Here is a 12907-nt window from a genome sequence, read left to right as displayed (position 1 = left end):
TCTGCTGAGTCCCCGTTTCCCACCAGCGATCAGACTGGCCAGATTTAATAACCTGCCTAAGATTTTGGGGTTATTAGACCAGTCTCATTTTTGTACTTAAGATTCAATTCTAATCATTCAACGACGACCACAAAGAAAATAGCAAGTGTTGATGAAGATGTGGAGAAATTGGAACCCGCATACAGGCGTTGCAGGTGGGGTGCAGCCACTGTGGAAAACAGTATGGTGGGTCCTCAAAAAGGTAAACATGGAATCATCATACGATTCATCAGTTCTACCTCTGGGTATGACCCAAAATCACCGAAAGCAGGGACTTGAACAGATTTTTGTGCCCCCACATTCACTGTAGCATTATTCACAACAGCCAAAACATGGAAACAACATAAGGGTCCACCACAGAAGAATGGACTTAAAAAGCATGGTCTATACATAAAAAGGATTATTAGTGAACTATAAAAACGATGGAAATTCTAATACATATTATGACATGGATGAACTTGAAAACATACTAAGTGAAAGACGTCGTCACAAAAGGACAGATACTGTGTGATTCCATTTATATGAGGTCCGTAGAGTCGTCGAAATCATAGAGACAGAAGGTAGAACGGTGGTGCCAGGGGTGTGGGCTGGGGAATGGGAGTGAGGATTTAACGGGGACAGACGTTCAGTTTGGGATAATGGAAAAGTACTGCAGATGGATAATGCCGATGGTTGTGCAACACTGTGAGTGCACTTAATAACACTGAACCGTACACTTAAAAATGGTTAAACTGGTAAATTTTATGCTATGTATATTTTACCACAATTAAAAAAAAATTTTTTTTAAGGTTCAGTCCTAGGCATTCCATCTCAAACTCAGTCGCCTGGCCCATCGGCCCCCCAGCAGCTTGCTTGTTCTGCCCTTGGGGTAATGTATATTCCCGCACCTAGAGCCCCAAGAACTGGAGGGTCCCCTTCCACACGCTTGGACGGACTTGGAGAGTGGGGTGGGTGGAGCTGCCCCATCTTCCCGCAAGGCTCACTGAGCTTGTAGCCCTTCCAGCCCAAGGGAAGGGACTGCTCTGAAATCTCCAGCCTGGCAGGTCACAAGCCTTTCAAGTCTGTCCCCAAACCTCAGTGGGAAGGACACACTGTGCCATGCTCCTCGGCTCCCAGAATGCTCACTGTGACCTTCTTACCCCTCTCAGCTCCTCGTGGCCTGGGGGTAACTACGAGGTCACCCTAGCAAGAGTCTAATTCCCTGTTTTGCTGAACCCCAATCTTTATGAGTGATTGTCTTAGGACTCTCGCCCTGACTTGGCTGTGGGGATTAAAGGAACCCCTTCCCCTCTGTGGCAGGCAGAATTCTAAGCTGGCCCCCAAGATTCCAGCCCCCTAAGTGTGAGTGGAGCCTGCAGATATGATGGGATGTCACCTCTGTGATTATGTCACATTATGTGGCAAAAGGGATTCTGTGGATGTAAAGTCCCTAATCAGGGACTTCCCCGGTGGTCCAGCGGTTAAGATTCCACACTCCCAGTGCAGGGGGCCCGGGTTTCAATCCCTGGTCAGGGAACTAGATCCCGCATGCCACAAGGAAGAAGACACGCTGCAGCCTAAATAAATAAATAAATATTTTAAAACAATAAAATTAAGTCCCTAATCAGTTGACTTGGAGATGGTTAGAAAGGAGATTGTCCTGGGTGGATAGAAAGGGAACACAGCCCCGCTCCAGTCTCCTGTTACAGCCTCCCACCATGAATACTAACTGCATCTCCACAAAGCTTAGGAACTGCAAGCCTCTTCTTAGTTTGGAAATGGGACTGGGGGTGTAGCTGGCAGTAGAGCCAGCTCAGAAGTGTTGACCATCAGGAAGTCCTGAGAAGCTGGTTAGTTCCTGGTGACTTCCTGAATGGGGAATGTAAGAGGTAGGTATTTTGGTCCTCAGGGCAATTTTAGTACAAGAGGGAAAAAATATCCCACATTTTATTACTCCCAGTGAACGGTAGCATTCGGTGTGATTTCTTTTCCTATTGTGATTCTCTGTAGGAAGAGGGTTTTTTTTTTTCATCCTATTTAACAATTTAGAAATTGAAATAAAACATTTTAAGCTTATCAAAGAATTGCCAGTTTCATTTTCCCCATCCTTTCCTCCACCAGTATTGCAACTTGGAAATACAGTTGAGACCCACTGTCTGAGCACCTGGTGGCATCCAGGTGGCACTGACGGGAACAGAGTTATTGAATCTGTAAGCTGGGGACAGACCTGGACTCCACGGTCCCACTAAGTGGTTAACGACCCTGCCCAGTGATTCCTCCGTCTCTCTGACTGTAACACTAGGTACATTTTGCTCCCTCAAGATCAGGGAATTAACATCCTTAAGTTCAGGGTCACATCAAAGAAGAAGTTATGTCTTGGGTCACAACAGAATTGTATAAAAAACAAAGTCAGCCCTCAAACGTAGAAATCTGGCATAATGAAATCTTTTACCTGAAATGGGTTTAGAAGAATTCAACTTAGCAGAAGGTAACACAAACTACAAATGTTAAGTATTCCAACACACTGCACTCATCTCTCCTTCCAAATGTCTGTGACACAAACAGGACTGGGTCTCATTGGGTCCCAGCTCTTACCTAAGACCCACCTGAGGCCAGTTCCAGCCCATATTCAAATCTCCTGAGAATAAGGTTCACTCCAAAAGCACTCGTGAGGAGTGGAGGCCTTAGTGAAGTTTGTGGGAAGACGGACAGGGTTAAAAGACACTTGCACAGAAAACTTCCCAAGGCTCTCCTGTCCCCGGCTCCCCAGACACCGCAGGTTCCTGGAGCCATTTCCAAGACCCTGTCGGCTTTGCATCCTCCATCTGTAAACCGAAAGCTAGCCAGAGAACAGCGAAAGCGAAGCAAGTTATCCTCAGACAAATTTCAACAACCCCTGAGTCCTCAGGCTTATCTCTGGGGGGATATGGTTCACCTCACCATTGTTTTATTTACAGAATCACTTCTATTTCATCTAGGGATTAATAGATGGTTGGTGACTAACCAGTTTATCATTTGAGTCTTGTCTGCATCCCACCAAGCCCTCCTGGACCATAAATTCCCTGTAGACAGGGAACTTATCCATACTGTTCACTGTTGCATCTCCCGGACTTTACCCCTAGTAACACCTGGCACAGAAGAAACCACAAGCAATCTCTGGATGAAAAATGAATGGGCTCCATACATTCTCTCTTCCTGTTTGGACGTCAGTCACTTGGCAGGTCCTAAAGCGTGAATGAACAGCACTTCTTCATCAGGGATCTTTTTAGAACCTAGCTTCTCTTTCAGACTCTTATCATTGAGTTCAGATAAAATTATTTACCATTTTCTTCCACATTTGTTTCTTCCAACATGTAGTTCTCCTTCAGAATATGGACCTGGAATACAGACAAGGTAGCATGTTATCTACTTGCTTTCAGGAAGTATGGAACCACTTTATTATCATCTTTTAAAGTTTTTCTTGAAATTTGTCACCAAAAAACCTCCAGGCTGTAATTTCCTCATTTGTAGAATAATTATTTCTTTTTTTAAATCAAGAAATTTCAATAGCAAGTCATCCTTGAAGTGCATCAATCTCCTTCTCTTCCCTCCTTCTATTATCTACCAAATATTTATGGAATGTTTGATATAAGCCAGACTCTATGCTATGCACATTGGCATTTATTGTATCAAAAAATTTGTATTAGTCTGTATTGATTTATAACAGTAAATATAGAACCACAACAGAAAATTTGGGACATATACAATACTGTAAATAAGAATCACATAATCACAGCCAGAAAGAGTAACTGTCATCCTTTTGATATATTTCCGTCTAGTTTTTGAATATATACATGCATTTTTCCATAGCTGAAGCAATAGTTTACACACAATTCTGTAATGTTCTTTTTTCCCCTTTAACAATATATTTAGGTATTTTCTTGTGTTCATGAAAAATACCTCATTTTTAATAGCTGCATAATAGTTCACTTAAACTTCCCCCTAATTTTGGATTTTTTGGTTGTTTCTAATTTTCTGACATTATGAAAAAGGAGACAGTGCACAAATATTTTTCCCCTTTTCTGATTATTTCTGTTGAATCCCTAGATATGGAATTGTAGGCCAAAGTATATAAACATTTTTAAGGGTCTTGAAATATTTCACAAAATCACTTTCCAGTAAAGTTATATCAACTTATGCTCCCACTATAATATATAAAATTGCCCATTTCATTGCACTCCTGCCAGTACTGAATGTTAGAATTTTAAAACGTTTTTCTAATTTAATAGATGAAAATATTGCTTACTATTTTAATTTTTTCAATTACTGGGTAATCCAAACACTTTAAAATATAATTACATATACACACTAATCGTTTTTATTTTTTCTTTGAGGAAATTTTCTCATTGAGTTATTAGAGTTTTCTTATCAATGTGTGTGTACTCTTGTATTGAGGACAAAATGAACTGTCAGGGCTTCCCTGGTGGCACAGTGGTTAAGAATCCGCCTGCCAATGCAGGGGACATGGGTTCGAGCCCTGGTCCGGGAAGATCCCACATGCCGCAGAGCAATTAAGCCCATGCACCACAACTACTGAGCCTGTGCTCTAGAGCCCGCGAGCCACAACTACTGAGTCTACGTGCCACAACTACTGAAGCCTCCGTGCCTAGAGCCCGTGCTCCGCAACAAGAGAAGCCACCGCAATGAAGCCTGCGCACCGCAACAAAGAGTAGTCCTCACTCGCCGCAACTAGAGAAAGCCCGCACACAGCAACGAAGACCCAGTGCAGCCCAAAATAAATTAACAAATAAATTTTTTTTAAAAAATGAACTGTCAGATTTGTTCTGTTTTCTATTTTGTTCACAATATTTTTAGTTGTCACAATTTTAAAATTCTTATGTAATCTAGTCTACTGGTGATTTCCTTTATGATTTTTCGATTTCTTTTCTTCCCCCATCTTGAGGTTACATAAATATTTGCCTAAATTTTCTCCTAGTTTTAAAGTTCTTTAATGTAGCTGAAATTTCTTTTAGCACATAATGAAATGTATGAGCTCAACTTGATTTTTTTTTTCAAATTACTAGCTTTCTCAAGTCCATTTTATTGAGAATCTGTCCCTTTTTCATTTATTTTAGATGACTCCATCACATATTAAAATCTACAGTATATCAACACTGTCTTTTTCTGGGTTATCCTATTTTATTATCTATATCATTCAATATCTACTAATATTCTATTTTGATACTTTAAATTATTATTTTATACTGTTTAACTAACAAACAGGGAAATTTCCCATCTGTTTCTTCATTTTCATAATCTTCTTAACCCTTCTTATCTGCTACTTGTTCAAGTAAACTTTAAAATAATTTTGTTTTAGCCTCCCAAGGTAGGTGTTAATAGCTTCATTGTACAGTTGAGGAACTGAGTCTCAAAAAGAATAAACAGCTCAAGATTACACATATTCTAAGTGGAAGAGGCATAAAGCAAAATCATGTCTTTTGACATGTCCTCTTTCAGCTCTAAAATGCTATAATTTTTAGTAAACTCAGGAAGCTTACTCACTAACCACTTTCTCCTTTCCTGTCTACCTCCCTCTAGTGGTCATTATAAATATTGCAGTTTCTCAAGCCAATTTTACACAGTAATTATTTTTATACAATAAAAATTATATGTTTAGCTTAAAGTTTACTTTAAAATTTTTAACTTACACAGAGTTAATAAGAATAATTGTCTAATATTTTGAGCCATGTATCACCGGCATTTTCTTAGCAAAGAACAGCCTCAGAAGAATTTAGTAAAAAGTCGAGTGAAAAGAAAGTAAAATTTTGTCAATTTCATGGATTTTTAAAGTAGTAACAACAGCAGGTCCAAAAACCCTCCAGATGTTTCTTCGTTCTTTTCTCCATTGACGTTATCTAAGTACTTTTAGGAATAACAATCTTTAAATTCCCCCTCTAAGCCATTCCTTGTTTTCTTACCTCACTTTATGTCCTTTCTCACCTTCTAGTGCCTTTGAGTAGGTTCAGTTGGCACAGAGGTGCCTGGGCAGGGGTGCAGGGGGTACTGGAAGGCAGCCTGAGCTCAGGTACTCACGCTGCGCCGGCCCCGCGGAAGGGCCACCTGTTCGCAATTCCCACAAAGATCAGGTACGAGCTAGCAGGGCTGGCCTCCTCCCCCTACCGCCTTGGTTGAAACCTCAGTCTCATTTTCTTCCCTGTTCATTTCCTGTCCGCCACACCCTCCCACCCTTTTTTTCTTTTTGTGCGTTTTTCTTTCCCCTTTCTTCCTTCCTAATCCCATCATCCTTCAATTTCTTCTTCCCTATCTCCTCTTCACCTGGAAGAAAAGATACCGTGTAAAATTTAATTCATACACACAAGGTAATGTGTACATTAAAAATTTTTAAGCTAAAAAACTAAGCTACACATATGTTTATACATCATAAAAGCTTAACCAAGCGAAAAGAACACTACTAAAAAGGAAAAATAATTCTGGGAAGCACTTATAATGTCTTTTTTTCTTTATCTGAATTTGTGAAAAACAGGGGCTGCCTATATTACTCTCGCCTGTGGCTATTTAATACTATTTAACTTTTACTAAGCCAATTCACGATACATGCATTAGTGTTTACATGGAACAAAATTTAAGAGAAAAAAGAACATGAACAGAAAGCTTAGGTCCATTATTCAATGAGGATTAAGGACTGACAGAATTGAGACTCTCTCCTGGATTTGGTTCAGAAAGAGGGGGATAATAATACTTGCCTAATTAACTAGTAAGTGCGGTAGATTAAAGTGCTTTGTAAACATTAATTAAAGATGCAGGGAGTTAGATGAGGCCAATATGTTATTAGTGAAAAAGTTTTCTTCCCTTTAATCAGGTATCTCCTCCTGGGGAGAGCAAAGAAATGATATAAGGACTAAGGAATTGGGGCTCAGCCCCGAGTGCCACCAGTGACTCAGTCATCCTGTGCCACCAACCACTTCCTTAATTTTCTGTAAAATGGGGATAAGCACCAACAGCACTTTGCAATACGGGTTTATGTCTGCCATTTGAGTATATATCAAACACTATAATTAATAAAACCCTATAACTCTTGTTTTCTCCTTTCCTACAGAGTTGTCCCACCCCATGGAAACACCGGTAACATTAACTTCCACCAACTTACAGAAGCCTTCCACAACCAGCTATTAACCTCAGTGGATATTTCCATGGTGATAAAGAAGAAATGGCACCAAGGAATGGGGTCAAAACCTCTTGGACGAGTTTCCTCTCCTTTCTGAACCTCAGTTTTCCTCCTCTGTAAAATGGGGATAAGAAATTGGGGGTTCTAAGGATGGAATGAAATAATGTGTGTGTGTTAAATGCCTTGTCCAAGGGTAATAAGAATTCGATACGTGGTAGTTATTATTGTCATTAAATGTAAAATAACCTCTCAAAACTGACCAAGGAGGGGAAAAAAATGTCCCGTCTTATTCAGAGCTTCGAATGCAAATCCCTATTTCTCCTCCGAGTGTTTAACTCAGATATGGGGCTGGAGTTTCCTCAGATCGTCCCCAATTCAAACCTCGCACCAACACCGAGAGGCGGCTGCGGGGCAGCGCCGGCGCGGGGGCCTGTCCCTTTAAATGCCCCGGGCGCGCGCCGTGTGAGTTTGAGGAGGGAGCAGCCGAGACCCCGACGGGAGCGCGCACGAGCGCGCGCGGCGGGGCGGCCCTGGAAGGTCTGCGAGGCGCGCGCGGGCGGACAGGCGAACGGGCGGCGCTAGGGCTCGGCTCCCGCTTGCGGTGCGGGTGGGCTCCTGCGGGACTCCTGCGAGGTGAGTGCGGGCTTCTCGATCCCGGACAGGGTCGGAGGGCGGGAGGGCGTCCTGGCAGCCGATCCCCTTGTCCAGCACGTCGGTGAGTGGGGCGACGTTTGCAGCCGGTCGGGGGAGATCGGGGCTCTGGTGGGGTCCAGGGCGGGAAGGGCGAGCCCCTTTGCTAGTGAGCCGGCTGCCTGCGCTTCCCGCGCGTCCCTGCGGGTTCCCTCCCAGGGGGGATCTCTTCTGCTTGCTCTCCCGCTCCTCCGCATCGCGTCCCTTGGAAGTTAGGAAAGGCTCTGGCGCCGTCCGAGGGGCCGTCGTCGACCCGGTGGCCTCCCACCCGGGAAACCCGGGGCCTCATTCGGGATCACGGGGGGTCCGCGTGCGTCCGGCTCGGGGGCGGTGGGGAGGACGCGAGGCTTTCCGACTCCGAGGCTGTCCTGGCGGCGGGCGAAGGTGGTCCATGGCACGATTCTTGCTTTACGCGCAGAGAGGTCCGGGTTGTCCCAACACCCCTGCCCTGTCCCCACCGCCCTCCCCGGAGCACCAATTGCCGCCGCAGCCGTCGAATTCCCAGGGCGCTGTGTCCCATCCCCCGCGGAGAGGAGGGCGGGAGCCTCATATTGGCAGGAGGTGGCCGAAGCCACCTGTTGAACTTGGGTCCTGCGCAAAGTGACCAGTAGGTTTTCGTCCCCAACCCCGCTCCCCAACCCCTGACCCCCAACAGGTAACTGAATCACGCGGGAACGTGTAGGATCAGCCGGTGAGCAGGGGGGAGAGGGATTATAAAAAGAGAAGGCGATGTGGCCGATGTGATGCAAATAAAATAAACTCCAGAATTTCTCCAAAGCTTTGAAAGTTTCCCAGTATTGTTTTACGGAGTCTAAATTTAAGCACCTAGCCTTTTATATTTTTATTTTTTTCTTAAACCGCAGGAACTAACATCAGAAAACATTTAACTCTTTGCCAGGACCTACTTGGTGCAAAGCGAAAACTTAAAGGAAAATGATTTTTGTGTCTTTTCCCCCTAAACACAGTAGAACACTCAGGTCTGCTTCTGGAGACCGTACAAAGAAGGTTTCTCTGGCTCCAATTTTCATGCAGAACGATTTTTTTTAAAATCTATATTTCTGAAAGATATAGAAACACCAAATCAGATATAAGTGTAAACGTGAGGAAAATGCTCACAGGAGAACCTAAGTTTATTAAAGATGCTTTTCTACTCTTTTTTTTAAGCACTACATTCTTACTGCTCTAGCATGCAATGAAAAGTCTGCCCTCAAAGCTCAGTGTCTGAATGTTACAGATTGTTTTTCTAGGTGGAGGAGGTATTTTGGTTCATGAAGCCAATGTGGAAATACAAACAAATGCCCTGTTTACTTGGGATTGGGTGGGAAGGGTGGAAGTTGTCTAAAATCTCTCTTGCCAAACTTGACAGTGTATGTATGGAATCTTGTGTATTTTCTTGCTCAGACCAGTAATAGCCATTTTTAAGGGACGGGGTATATGCCTTGGTAACCGCACTTCAGAGCTTTTTTTACATTTTGGGGGGGGGAATTTTGGATGCTGATAATTTAAAAGTAACACATTTTCTCCATTACTAGAAATCAGAAAGCCAAAATCAGATAATTTAGAGAAGGCTGGAAAGAGGAGAGATGCTTTTAAGAAAACATGCGGGTGTTTGACACCACGATGGCTCCCTTTGTGGCGGAGGGCGGGATTTGCTTGTTTTCGTGCAGGCCCTGCGTGTTCATTAATTCATTCAGCAGTATTTTCAGGCCTGTTTGACCACCTACAATGTGCTGAGTGCTGAACTAGTCATGGGACATACAGACACATCTAGATAACAGCCACACGGCCCAAACAGATTAAAACCAGATCGAGTAAGCCTTCATCAGGAGCTGAAGATACACCTGGCCCTGGTTCCAAAGTTCTCAGACACCTTAGGAGCCTGTGGTTGGCACCCTGTGTTGATTGTCAAGATCATCTCAAGTAACTACAGGAGAGAGAGCTGAGCCTTGAAGCCTGGGGGGAGAGAGGGGAAAGGCTTGAGTGGAGCAGAACTGAGAACAGGGCATCCTCTGGAACAAGAGTTCAAGTGCGTCTTATCCGCCTGGTTGTGGATGGCCGCCAGTAGTGCCGTGGCATCCTAGAAGCATCCCAGAACCTGAGCCGCTGCCATCACTGGCGGAGGGCGGCTTTTTGTTTCAGTTTCCACTGCCCTCTCTGGTGGCAGTGTTGGTGGCTTCCCCGCTGCCTGTGTGTTCTCAGGAGGATGGGCTGGGCAGCTCTACCCCTGGGACGTTGCAGCCTTCCCCTCTTGAATCTGAGTGGGTCCAGCATCTGTTCACATTGACACAGTGGCGTCAGTACAGTGCAGTCACTGTAGCCACCTCTGTAGAGAACCACCCTGAAGCTGCACTTCTCAGTAACTCCGTTGTCCCCCTCCCAGACCCGCAGCATTAATCTTGAATCCTGTTTTGAGAAAGTAGGTGCTGGGTTTAAAATCCGTGCAGTCGGGATCGGTAGTAGAGGAATGTGTAGGGCAGAACATTCTGCCTTATTGATTAGGGATGTGATTGCTCCTTACGAACTCGTATCTTCAGACTGGATATTTCCAAAGACGCTACTACTGGAAACACTTGGTTCTCTCTCTCTCTTTTTTTTTTTTGTAGTAAAATACATATAACATTGAATTTATCATTTTAGGGTGTACAAATCAGTGGCATTAAGTATATTCACATTATATGTGTTTGAGAAGAATGTGTTTTCTTTCATTTTGTTCTGTAGAGGTCTACAGATATCCGTTAAATGAACCTTATTAATTGCATCATTCCTCACTAACTTTGTGTCTGCTCAACATGTCAGTAATTGAGAGAGGTATATGAAAGATCCCACTAGAATGGGATCTTTGTCCATATCTCCTTGTATTTGAACTAAAAAATATTCTGAGACTATTTGTATAAACAGCTTTCTATTTTAATATCTAACAGTATGCATTTGTAAATTTATATTGTTAGGCATGCAATGTCTAATAGGAATTGAATTTTTATCATAACATAGTTACTTTTATCACTAGTGAGGATTTTTGCCCTAAAGTCTATTTTGTCTGATGTAGTATAACCAGAAGTGATCTTTTAATTGTTGCTGTTGTTAATATTTGCTTGATATGTCTTTTCCAATTTTTAAAAATTTTCTTTCAAATATCTTTACTAAGGTATAATTGACATTCAATAAACTGCACATATTTAAAGTGTAAAAAAGTACATTTACAATGTTTTGCAACCATCACCATTATCCAGTTCCAGAGCTTTTTCATCACCCCAAAAGGAAACTCCATACCCATTAAACAGTCACTCCCTATTTCCCCTCTGCTCCAGCCTTGGCAACCACTAATCTGCTTTCTGTCTCTATGGATTTGCCTTTCTGGATATTTCATGTTAATAGAATCATACAACATATGTCTGGCTTCTTTCACTTATGATGCTCTCAAGATTTATCCATGTTGTAGCATGAATCAGTACTTCATTCTTTTTCATGGCTGAGTAATATTCCATTGTAGGAATGTATCACAGTTTGCTTATTCACTCATCAGCTCATGGACATTGGGTCATTTCCACCTTTTGGTTATCGTGAGTAGTGAAGTTATGAGGAACCACCAAACTTTTTTCCACGGTAGCTGCACCATTTAACATTCCCACTAGCAATGTTGGAGGTTTCCAGTTTCTCCACATCCTCACCAACACTTGTTATTTTCCATGTTTTTGTTTTTATTGCCACCCCAATGGGCATGAAGTGGTGTCTCATTGAAGTGTTGATTTGCATTTCCCTAATGACTAATAATGATGAGCATCTTTTCATGGGCTTGTTGCCCACTTCCAGATTTTCTTTGGAGACAGGTCTATTCAAGGACTTGATTCTCTTTTGTATTAGCTTTTATATCACCAGCATCTTGCATGTAAGTATAATTATTTTTATAGGACTTGGTTTGTATAGTATGTACCTTCTCCAACCCTCATTCTATTGTTTTGGTTTTGTTTCTTTCTCTTTCTCTTTCCGGCTTCTGCTGCTCCTTCCAGGAGACCGGTTGTCTGACTAGTGCTTTTTAAATATTTAATATTTTACCTATTTTAGTTATTGGTCCAAAGGCCTGGGCTGTTCGTCTCTTCATTCAGCAGTATTTGTAGGCTGTTGGGCCACCTGCCATGTGCTGATCACTGAGTCGTCATTGGAGATATAAACCTACTACTCCTCATACGCTTCTCTTTTGGATGTTTGCAGGTTACATTTTATTTTTTAAAACTAACTGATTCATAGAGCCTGGCATAGGGAAAAAGAGCAGTACTTAACTCTCTCCACCAGAGGTTTCAATACCAAATAGCCGTGTAACCATCGGGTTCACCACTTTACCTTTGTGGACCTCGGTTTCCTGGTCTGTAAAACTGGGGGCAGGACTAAATGACTTCTCAGGCCCTCTCAGACCTTGAAACTGGAGGTTATACATTCATGATTCACCACAGCTCTCCCTTACAAATTAGTGTATGTAAAATAGTTTATTTTGTAAAACTTAAAGGAATTATCTTGTGTGCGGAAAAGAAAAAGATGCCTGTGCTCTTTTATACTAGACACGTGAGTTTGGTCAGGTGCTGTTTTCTAAAATGGCACATTTGACATTTTCTGTGAAGATTCAGAGGGTCTGAAGAGCTTTCATGAACATTTAAGTTCCTTCCGTGCTGGGCACAACTGGGAATACAGAGGTCAATGAGTGTGGTCCCCACCTTCGAGAATCTTGTGATCTAGTAACAGAGATATAGGTGTCAAGTGGGAGTCTATCTCAGAGGCCCACAGGTCTTCAGGGAGTGGAGGATAGAGGTACCCTTTCTTTCAGGAGGATTTAATGGAACCGGGCCAAGAAGGGCAGGATAGTGGGATGTCAGAATGGTAGAACCGTGGCTTTGCTCATCATGCCGAAAAGTTTAGCCTTGAGTTTGGGGGCATGAACCGCTGACGGGTCACGAGTGACCTGTGTTCTGCTGTGGACGAGACGTTTGTACACTGAGGCAATAATCTGAGTTGAGCGGAGGGTTGAGGGTTGAGGGTTGAGGA

At 42.9% G+C, this 12907-nt stretch overlaps 1 protein-coding gene and 1 long non-coding RNA gene across 2 annotated transcripts in view; one reads left to right on the top strand and one right to left on the bottom strand.

Annotated features, from left to right (window-relative positions):
• Positions 1 to 6574, bottom strand: part of LOC114904284 — a 35605-nt gene extending 29031 nt beyond the window's left edge. Inside the window, exons 1-2 of the long non-coding RNA XR_003795920.1 lie at positions 5976 to 6574; positions 3341 to 3395 (exon numbers count right to left, since the gene is read on the bottom strand). This is a non-coding gene — a long non-coding RNA (uncharacterized LOC114904284). The remainder of the gene's footprint in view (positions 1 to 3340; positions 3396 to 5975) is intronic.
• A 924-nt stretch (positions 6575 to 7498) lies between these two features.
• PROSER2 (proline and serine rich 2) overlaps positions 7499 to 12907 on the top strand; it is a 40701-nt gene continuing 35292 nt past the window's right edge. The window contains exon 1 of the mRNA XM_029238531.1: positions 7499 to 7816. The gene's annotated coding sequence lies outside the window, so the exon portion shown is untranslated. The remainder of the gene's footprint in view (positions 7817 to 12907) is intronic.

The sequence above is a fragment of the Monodon monoceros genome, unplaced genomic scaffold, assembly GCF_005190385.1.
Source record: "Monodon monoceros isolate NGI ecotype Baffin Bay Population unplaced genomic scaffold, NGI_Narwhal_1 Super_Scaffold_21, whole genome shotgun sequence".
Classification (NCBI taxonomy): Eukaryota; Metazoa; Chordata; class Mammalia; order Artiodactyla; family Monodontidae; genus Monodon; species Monodon monoceros.
This window is presented reverse-complemented; position numbering and strand designations above follow the sequence as displayed.